Source organism: Sinocyclocheilus rhinocerous, unplaced genomic scaffold (assembly GCF_001515625.1).
Source record: "Sinocyclocheilus rhinocerous isolate Xijiao unplaced genomic scaffold, SAMN03320098_v1.1 scaffold3761, whole genome shotgun sequence".
Lineage (NCBI taxonomy): Eukaryota > Metazoa > Chordata > Actinopteri > Cypriniformes > Cyprinidae > Sinocyclocheilus > Sinocyclocheilus rhinocerous.
The window spans coordinates 3,679-15,166 of record NW_015640528.1 but is presented as its reverse complement, the minus strand read 5'-3'; the positions used below and the strand labels follow the sequence as shown (position 1 = coordinate 15,166).

General features: G+C 33.7%; 1 long non-coding RNA gene across 1 annotated transcript; it reads right to left on the bottom strand.

Annotated features, from left to right (window-relative positions):
- Positions 1–5,160: 5,160 nt before the first annotated feature.
- On the bottom strand, positions 5,161–10,545 carry LOC107753370 (uncharacterized). The gene is made up of 3 exons (XR_001641460.1): positions 10,528–10,545; positions 8,577–8,651; positions 5,161–5,430 (listed from the first exon to the last, which is right to left on the bottom strand). It is a non-coding gene; the product is annotated as an uncharacterized LOC107753370 (long non-coding RNA).
- Positions 10,546–11,488: the final 943 nt, after the last annotated feature.

Below are 11,488 nucleotides of genomic sequence, written 5' to 3'. Positions count from 1 at the left end.
GTCATTTCTCTTCCAAAAATTTCCACACAAATTGCTGCATGTAAACATCCATAATTGCATAGTTGGATTTAGTGCACTACTAGTCCTGTGGACTATTTTCTGTAATCATGATATGATTGATGTTTAATATACAGTATCATATTAAAAGTTCCCTGGAAATTCACAATTTACACTACAATGATTTAATCAAACACATGAAAAATGTGCAAATTGCCTCTGAAACGTTAAACATTGACAGTAATTTGAGTCGTTCACAATCACAAATCATCTAAACGCATTGCAAAAATGCGTATCGCACAGGATCAACCTTCGTTTTTTACAGTATGAGCAAATAACCTTCCTCAAAGTCAGACTAGAAAGTTTCTGAAAAGCGCATCAGTACAGATCAATTTTGGCTTTAATAATTTATCGGCTCGCTCTATTCTGCTTTAGCCAGCGGAGTTGGATTTAGTGCACTACTAGTCCTGTGGACTATTTTCTGTAATCATGATATGAGTTTACATGACATACTTGATGTTTAATATACAGTATCATATTAAAAAGTCCCTGGAAAATCACAATTTACACTACAAGGAATTAATCAAACTGGAGACAGTACATTGAAAATGTGCAAATTGCCTCTGAAACGTTAAACATTGACAGTAATTTGAGTCGTTCACAATCACAAATCATCTAAACGCATTGCAAAAATGCGTATCGCACAGGATCAACCTTCGTTTTTTACAGTATGAGCAAATAACCTTCCTCAAAGTCAGACTAGAAAGTTTCTGTCTGAGAAAAGCGCATCAGTACAGATCAATTTCGGCTTTAATAATTTATCGGCTCGCTCTATTCTGCTTTAGCCAGCGGTTGACATCAGGGATACCTTCAGATTCTCTGGGAATTAAAGCTTGTAATCAGGCATGCAATGTGCAATTCTGAAAACACCTTTGTATTTCTCTCTTTTTTTTTTCCGGATGAAAACTTCAAAGACGTCACAGCAAACCCTCACATCTTCAAGGTGAAAATGTGTGTACTGCATTTTATCAAGCTTGAGGAGAGACTCCAAGAGAATTAGCACAGAAAAATTAAATTGGTCTCATTGAGGCCTAGCGCTGTAAGACATTCATTTTTAATGTGGCGACTGCACCGCTCCACTCGCAGCGCCGTCCTGATTTCTGATCAGCCTCTGAGCTAAAGCTTCACTTTCCACCCCGTCAGCTTATAATAACAGAGGAAGCAGAATAAAACCAAGGCTGAGAGTTCAACTGTTTGGTCCCAATTTAAAGCTGTAATTTTTGTTATGTTGGCATCATACTATTAGTACTTGCATACTAGTACTAGAAACGAAGAGATCATTGAATTCGTTCAATATTTGTGAGAAAGTGTCAAATAATAGTGTATCTTTAATGAAGCACAAGTCAATAATCGTGCTGATTCTTGGTTTGGAATTGTATATTTGACTATGTTAATGAATTGTGAATAGTGAGTGAGTCAAATGTTAATTCAGTAACCACTCTGACTGATTCAGTGTACGAGTGAGTCATTTTAGGCCAAATGCATACTTCCCTATATATAGTAAGCAAAAAACACTATGTGGAAATAGTAGTATGTCTGAATTTACTGTATATATCACTAATGTAACATACTTTTTTAATGGTCACAAAGTAATTATTCAAAAGAAGTACACTGAAAAAAAATCGTTCTAGAACAATTTTTTTAAATTCAGAAATTGCTAGTAAATTTCACAAACAATTACAAGACATGGCAAGAAACACATTGAATTAAACTGAGAAAGTGTGTTCTTGACAAATATACTGAAATATACTTGAAATTCATTTATGAATCATTTTAAGTGATGCATTAAAAATAACTGTCTCATTAGAGTCAATCGTTTGTAAATCGGACTATACTGCCTGTGCTGTGTATTTGTTTTGCGTGTTTCAGGAAAATAAGATGCATATCAAATGAAATGTTAAAGAAATGACATCATATGACATTTTTCTACATGCAATTTAAATAATTAAAAAAAAGATTATTTCACTGTGCACGATTATGCAAGATAATGCAATGCATTTTTGAACAGGCGTCACAAACGGCTGACCCCAGATCGCATTTACATCAACCAAGCAAGCTGAGGTCAAACCGACTCAAAGTGCACTAAAACCGTGAAACCGGCTTCCCAGAACATGCAAAGCACTTTTTGAAAGCAGTGCATACGTGTGAAACACACAAATAACTGGGAGAGTCTTCAGATAGTTATTATGAGATTATACGAGCTCTGGATTAACATGTAAGAGCATAGACATTTTGTGTTGCTAATGGGAGGATTTGTACAGTGTGTTGACTGATGGATGACTGATTTTACTGGGGATTTCAGAGACAGCAATAAGAGACAAGCGCTCATTATACCGCAGCCCTGAACTGCTGATAAAAACATGATGAAATTACTTTTAGGGAAAAGAGCAGAGAGAGAAGAAACAGAGGAGGATGGAATTTAACCATTACGGTTCCTTTAAGACCCATGAAAACGTTTCACAAGAACCGGTTCATGAGAGACATTCATTTGTGAATCACTGTATGTTTGCGTTTTGTGCAGCCAGCAAAGACAATACAATAGAAAGACGAGTTATGCATGGTCTTTGCATTATTTCATAGTGCCTTTTTTCTCTCATCACATTCAATTCACACTTAAAATATCACAAAAACATAATTTCTTTAGCCGTAAAGCTGTAGATTCAGTACTGGCTCAAAGTATTTTAGTACAGTGTTTCATCCACATCAGTGGAATAATGTATATGTTCAAGAACTAAACTGCAAAAAAAAATGATTTTCTTACTCATTTTTTTGTCTTGTTTTCCAGTACAAATATCTAAATATTCTGAAATCAAGACACGTTTAGAAGCAACATAACATAAGATACTACGTCTTGTTTTCTGAAAAAAAAAAAAAAAGCATCAAAATGAAGCCTTGCCCAGAATATATTGCTTCAACTCAAACTGGATCCCATCTTTCAACATGACCCATTATTAAATGGACACCTACGGGCAGTCCAGACTTGTTATGTCTGCCGTAACAATTTCCAAGCACTCCAACTGATTGTGTTTCATCACAAGTGCAAAGACTAGGCTACTTTTCAGTGCTTGTCCAAAAACACTTTAAATTAATGATGAACATTCACCCAAAAAACGACCTGCTTTAGCAACGACTAAATCTAAGCAAAAGAAAAAACCCTGCACTAGTACATTCTACTAGATAAGCCTTGCCTATTTACTAGGGGTGTAACAGTTCTCGGTAAAAATAAGCCTTGCATTAAGAATAAATGATAGCTATTTACTAGGGGAGTAATGGTTCTCGGTAAAAAAATAAATCAAACCATACAGTTCTCTTGCACCGCGGTTCAACTTAAATCTGACAAAGCATCTGTAATATGTTTTGTTAAAAATAACAACACGTAAAACAGACAGAGTTCGGCTAATGGATGTTTCAAGTGAGACCTCCAGCACACGTTGCTATCTGTGTTTAAACTAAACTCATTTAAGCCTTGCCATAGTCTGTTGAACGTACAGTAGCAGTGTCCTGGGTCTGTGCATTGTCTTAAGTTTTTAATGTTCATCAAACAACAAAAGACAAGGAAATCTCTCACTGCTCTGGATTGAATGGCTTTTGTAAATTTAATAAGGATTCATCTTTAATTTATACAGTCAAATATGCAGTGTTATTTTACATTTGATTACTTTATTCAATTTCTGTACCTAAAACTAATGTTAGGCCTTCCTGAAAACCTGAAGAGCACTGTTTATTTAATTGGTACCTTTTCTCTATTGTATTGTATACATAGACCAATGATTAAAAATATGACCCGCTCTCTTCAGACTCCTGCTCTCTGCTCTCAGATCAGACAGACTGGGTGCTAATTACGCTGAAGTCAGAAGACAGCATGGACAGAAATGTACATCTACCCCAGGATATTCATTATAATGAGCGTACACGTTTCACCAGCTGATTAAGGGTGGTGGAAGTCGGTTATCATCAGCGAGTAGCAGTGAACTCGAGACAACATCCTCCCACGGGCCACGTCTCCGGTTCTTCTGTCAGAGAAACACAGATTACAGCACGCGGGCCAGAGCACGAGCCTTGCTCCATTACAGGCACACAATGAAAACACGTCCGGAAGCCCGCTCTTACCCTCATGGAAAAGCATCCATCTTTTGCAAGGCGACAGGGTTGCTTGTCATTACAGGGCTCCCTGTGGCAGCTGTGATGAAAGACGTGTGCATTCCCAGAAGTCTGTGGGCCAGAGAGACAGCAGATCTGAGGAGGACGCTGACTGTAGTTCACAGCTCAGAGTTTGTGCAACATGCCATGCTCTTCCTACAAGCTGTGCATTACAAAGACAATTGCTTCAGAATAACATGCTACTCATACTGTTTCTCTTACATTTATGCATTTAGCAGATACTTTTATCCAAAGTGACTCGCATTTCTGCATTTCTGATATACATTTACCAGTTCATGCATGAGAATCTTACCCATGATGTGAATATTAAACCTGACAAGTCATGAGACAACAACTTAGATATTTAGTTAAATAATAGTATTTATTGCTATTTGTACTTCCTCTGCCTTTTGTTGACTTTTTCTCAAACCCTTTTGAGGGTAAAATGGGTTTCTCACACTTCTTTTCAGTGTTGCAACAGTCTAGAAATTGAGATCCAAAAAAATTAACAACCAAAACAACCTTTGACAGATTTCTTTTTTTTTTTTACTAAAACTCAACTCGATAAATAAACAGTGAATTTTCCTTGAATAATTCAGAAGACGAGTCTCGATTTCAAGTAAACTTTGAGTCTTAAATTTAATATGTTCTCATGTATTTAATTTCTTAGTGTTTGATAAGTTACAATAAAGGTTTTCTATTTTTTATCGGACTCTTTAGTGTTTTTTAAAGTGTTGATTTTTGGCTAAAATGACCAATGGGGGTCAATTTGACCCCAACACAAAGGTTGTAATACATTTTGTACAGCCTTTCCAAAACACATCAATGTGTTGAAACTTTGCATGCACATTCATGACCCAGAATGAAAAATATTCACCAAATTTCATGAAGAAATAAATAGTTTAATAGTATTTTACCTTTACATTTAATCATTTAGCAGGTGCTTTTATCCAACGCGACTTACAAATTAGGGCAATAGAAGCAATCAAAACAACAAAAGAGCAACAATATATAAATGTTGTGACAAGTCCCGGTTAGTCTAATGCAGTCAATTGGAATGACAATAAACTTCACTAAACCAAACTATTACGGTGAATGTTTTGTAGAGTGTTTCCAGTGGTTTTGAACCTGAGGCTGCAGTTTATTGGAGCTCCTGTTGTTCTGAAAGAGTCACTGGACATCTGGGCAACAACTGAGGCTGGACGGAAGGACGTTGTGTTGTTGTTTGTGTAACTGCAATAGAGAACAACAGGAAAAAGTAAGCCAACTTACAATGCTGATCTCACACATTCTCTGTTTTACACAAATTTTACACATCACGTAAGTGTCAGACGCAGGGAATTAGATTGCGTCAGGAATGTTTTGATGTGCGACTGTCTTTCAGCAGCTGTCGGCTTTGCTTTATGAAATCTCCAGACAGCTGCATGTCAAAGGAAGGTGAACACATAGAGGACATCTCCACAGAATCATATACATGTTATCTCAGTATATACAAATGGAAGAGATTCATAAACATGCACACACAACATAATTCCTGCATGTTCGGTCCATGCGGGCAAATTGCATATGTGTTGTGATGTGGGCTGCAATGCACACATAAGTTCATAAGAAAACCTATAATTTGCAAAAATTTAAACCAGTGGACTTGTTTATTTGTTTGTTTATAAGGACAATAAACATTAAATAACATTTCTATAAATGTGCCAGGATTAGCCAGCTGGCTGATTTCCAAGGAGATAAAAAAAGAAAGAAAAACAATTAAATGTAAAAAATGAATGAATGAATAAATAACAATAGTATACTTCAGATAGTATTATAGGTTTTCTTAATATTTTGAATTAGTTTTTGTTTATTTATTTTTTGTTTTCATTTTAATTTTAGTTTTATAATTCTGTTGATTTTGTCATTTTTATTAGTTTTTGTTTTTTTAAATGTATATAAAGTTTTTATTAATTATTTATTTAAGTTTTAATTAATCAATTTAATTTGAGTTCTATAGTAATTTTTGTAATTTTTATATTTTTTTATATGTCTATATAGTTTTTTTTATATGTCTATATAGTTTTAGTTTATTTCATGTTAGTTTTTATTAATATTTATTTTAGCATAAGTTAAATACATGAAACGACTATAGTTCGTTTTTTTATATTTTATTGTATTTCAGTTAAAGTTTATTTCAAGTAACAAAAATGTTTTTTTTAATGTTTTTAGTTTTAGTTAACTATAATAACCCTGACATGTTTGGTGATTGAAGACAGTAAGGAAAAAATGCACATCTTTGAATCTCTGTTATTTCATTAAAAATGACTTTAATTCTTTGGAATAATGTGCACAAATTAATAGTTCTCAATACAAACAATGTGCAATAAGAAAGTATGTTTTTTTTTTTTGTATTGCATATATATCGGTTTTTTATTGACTATCTGCTGCCCTACTTTATATAGCTAGATATCAGCCACTGACCAACCCATATGATGATTACTAGCTATTTAGTTAAGTTGAAACCCACACCACAACCTGCTGCAACTATGAAAACACACGAAACTACCCTCCAGTATGAACCAGCAAGTTCTGACGCTCACAGATGCCTTTGACTGTGAAGATTAACTTGTGCCGCATCACACTGACTTTAGTTTATTTACTCCCAGCCCCATATTAATAATTACATGAGTAAATACATGCGCACACTAAAGGCCCACTGTGCTGCATTTCATATTCCCATTCATCTTTGATTCCCAGCGCTGCGACAGCTGAAACTCCAGTTGGCCGATTTCATAAGCTTGTTTGGGGAGGGAAACTTCAGCTGAAATGCTGTAGGTGTTGAATCCGAGCGCAGCGCTGCACTGGAGCTCTTCAGCTGCGCATGCATGCCATCAAAACACTCCTGTCAATCACTGTCGGGTTTAATTATGTCATGCACACATCATCCATCTGCTTTAATTCAACCTAAATGGCACTTAAACACAAAAAATGTCTTGTTTTTAAGTTAAAATATCCAAATATCCTTAAAACAATATACAATTAACCAAAATTATTCGAAATGTTATTGTTGTTTTTTTTTATTATCCTACTGCATATTGTTTTTTCTTGTTTTAAGTACAGATCTAAGACAAATACACTTCATTTAAGGCTTATTGTACACAATGTTGCTTGTCAAGACATTTAAAATAAATTTTTCTTAAAATAAAATTTATATTTTTATGCATGTTTTTCAAGATTGTCATGGGAAAATTAGATAAAATTAGGAATATTATTAAGTTTTTTTTTTTTTTTTGGCAGATGCATGTTATTAAAATGCTCCTGTCAATCGCTGTTGGGTTTAAAGATGTCATGCATGTCATAAATCCATTTTAATTCAACTTAAATGACACTTAAACTCTGGGAAAAGAGTGTCTTTGTCTTGTTTTTAAGGTGAAATATCCAAACACCCTTAAAACAATATACATCTAATCAAAAATGTTTATTTTTATTACACCATTTGCATATTGTTTTTTCTTGCTTAAGACAAACACACTTCATTCAAGTTTTATTCTATACAATTTTGCTTCTCAAAAAATATAATATGCATGTCATAAATCCATTTTAATTCAACTTAAATGACACTTAAACTCTGGGAAAAGAGTGTCTTTGTCTTGTTTTTAAGGTGAAATATCCAAACACCCTTAAAACAATATACATCTAATCAAAAATGTGTTTTACGTTTATTTTTATTACACCATTTGTATATTGTTTTTTCTTGCTTAAGACAAACACACTTCATTTAAGTTTTATTCTATACAATTTTGCTTCTCAATAAATATAATTAATTTTTTTAATTCATTATTTATTTTTTAAGGTATGTTAACATGATTTTAATGGGAAACATAAGACAAAATTAAGAAAATAATTAGTTTTTTGTTTGTTTGTTTGTTTTTCAGCTGTGGTTGCATCAAAACACTTTTAATTGTCGTGCATGTGTCATCCATCTACTTGAATTCAACCTAAATTACACTTAAATACCGCAAAAAGGATGTTTTCATAATTTTAGTGGGAAAATAAGACAAAATTAAGAAATTATTAAGATGTTTTTGCAGTGATGAGAAAAATACTTGTGGTAAATTACAAGGCTTTAATGTGCAGCAGACCAGAAAACCTTAAATTATGACTCCTAACCGAGCTGAAAGCAGCTTTTAGGAGGAAAGAGGAGGATCTGGCGAGGGTCCCGCTGTGGATGTGTGGAAAGATGGGAAGTATAGGAGGATCTCGGCTGGCTTTAATCATATCCTGTAACCTGAGATTGACAGCTGCTCTCAGAGCCCAAATGAAGCGTGGCCCCGTCCCGGATGCATCCTTGCACGGGCAAGTTCAGTTTCCCCGGGCCAGAGGCTTCATGCCATTACCTTTGAGCCTGGATACTCATTTCTCCTCCGTGTTTCGTCTCAAACACCTGCTCATTCAGAGGACTGGATAACAATCTGCGGAAATAGAGAAGAAAATGGTTCAGTAGCCAAAGGGCAAACGTCATTATATCTCTCCATCGTCATGCTGGCTTCCCATTGACTTACTGCTACAATTAAACTAATCATCAACATTTTTAGTACCTTTAAGACCTATTTTAACTATTTGACCCACACAAGAGTCTCATATATTTAAAAAAACAAAGCCACGTACAAGCATGATCATTCATTTTAACATGTTAAATGCCACTTGAGACTTCAGTCAACATATTTGGCATAAAATTATGACACTAAATAATTACTGAATCAGAGTTTTGAATCGACTCACTGAACAGTTTGAATTGATTCACCAGTGTGAATCAAATTTGCCAACTTTTTGCTATTAAAGAACTCAAATGTGTGTTGTTTCTAGTCTTGTTTACTTTCTAAATTTGGAGTTTAATGCTGTTATCCTAATGGAGATTTAGATTTGTTTTTTTATTTTACTTTACAAAAGAATGAATGAATCATAGTTTTGATTCACTGAAACAGATTCTCTGAAAGGGAATCAAACATAACAGCTTTTTGCTGCTGAAGTTTGAATGAGAGATGCAATTAAAACATCATGAAACTAGTCTAATCACTCACTCTTCTGGGAAAATGAATGGCCAATTAAGAATTGTCTTAAAATAATTAAGCATAAATATAAATTTGAGCTCAAAAATGAATCAAACAAGCCAGCTTTAAACACGTTTTGTTTGTTTGTTTACTTTCTAGTTTTGTTTGTTTGCTTTCATTTTACTTACTAGATTTTGAGTTTAATGCTGTAATCCTAATGGAGATTTTGACAGCTCTGATTCAGTGTTAGCTTCTCCTGAAGTTTAAGCGAGAGATGCTAATAAAACATCATGAAACTAGTCTATTATCACACTCTTTTAGCAAAATGAATGGCCAAATTAAAAGTGCCTTAAAATCATCCTGTGAACATTTTTGGAACAAATTATAGCACAAAAGAATCACTGAATTGAATCAATTGACTGTTTGAATCAATTCTCCGAAAGAATCATGCCAACTTTTTGCTACAAAAGTTCAAATGAGAGATGCTCTTAAAACATTGAAAAATTTGTCTAATGACACACTCTTGGGGAAATTAATGGCCAATTAAAAAGTACCTTAAACTCACTGCAAATATTTTGTGAGTACTATGTTTAATTAGCTTAATTCATTTAAAGGGACAGTTCACCCAAAAATGATTTTTCTTCCTTACATCAATCCAAACCTGTATGGCTTTTTCATTTTGAGAAATATCCTTTGTGTTCCTAAAATAGAAGCCAATGTTCAAAACAAATTTGTTACCAACATTCTTCAAAATATCTTCTTAAATGTATGCAGTGCACACATGAGTAAATGAAGACAGAATTGGTGTTTTTGTGTGAACTGTCTCTTTAAATCATAGGTATTGTAAGTACTAGTAGTTCTCAGCACAAGGGATTGTGTTCATTTTTGTGTCTGTGACTCTCGCCAGCGGCGGCGGGTGAAAGCAGGGCCACGTAAACACCCTCACAAGTGAACTGAAGCGCTAAACGCCAACACAGGTTGTCATTCCCGCTGCAGGGAACGAGAGCTCGAGTGGAGGATACAGTTTCAGCGGCTCTGAAGACAAAAAGCCCCTCATTGCCATCACATGCATTCATATCACACTCTCTGAAACGCTCTCCTTCTGAGACTCTATGGACATTATTATCATTAGCACTCGCTGGAACACTTTCTCAGTTTAACTGGAGACTACCATCATATTAACCTACAGATGCAAAAACACACAATCAGGGGTTTAACTGTAAGATTTTACTGATTTTTAATGAAGCTATCAACAAAAAATGAATAGTTCACATAACATCAGTCATTATTTACTCACTTTCATGTTGCTCCAAACCTGTATGACCTTCTTCTTTCTGTGGAACATAAAAGGAGATACTGGGCAGAATGGTCACGCTGCTCATCTCCATACAACAAAAATCAATGATTCAGAATATTCAAAAATGATTAAAACGATTACTGATTCATTTGAGGCCTTGCATTGTCTTTAAAAAAGTTTTTAAAAAAAATTTAAATTACAAATACATTTAAAAATCTGTTTAAAATATTTATCTACTGTTCATCACACTGATTTCGGCTTAAATTAAGCTGTTTCTAATTTTATTCGTTTTTAGTTTTTAGTCTTTTAAAAAATTACATTTAAAATTTGAATTTAGTCTTAATTTATCTTCATAATAAATTTCGAGTTTAATGCTGTTATCCTAATAGAGATTGTGAGTGTTTTGCCACATAAACACAGCTCTGATTCAGTGTTATTTCTGCATTATTTATGTTCTATTATAGTATATATGAATAATCTGAATTTTAAGTTTTTGTAATTTTTTATATGCTTTTGTCATTTTTATTTGTTTTTTAGCTTTAATTTATTTTTATTTCAGTTTTAGTTTCAGTAATTTTAGTGCTTCGGCTATATATTTTGCATAGTTGCCAAGACAACATTTACATTTTTTTGGTAATTTTTTTGTTTAAGTTTTTTATCTAATATTTCCATTTTAATTTTACATTTTATATATATTATATTATAACTTTTATATTGTTTATATTTTTTATTTTATTGTGTATTTCAACTTTATTTCAATTACCAAAAACAATTTTTAATACTTCTAGTTTTAGTTAACAATAACAATACTGTTCTGATGATAAAAATAAATGATAAAATCTAATAGCTGTGTATACTGTATATTGTTCCCTTATGAAGCAATGCTCTGATCTGTGACCTGTAAGTGAAGAATACAGTCTTTGTGTGTGTGTGTGTGTGTGTGTGTGTGTGAGTGCGTGTC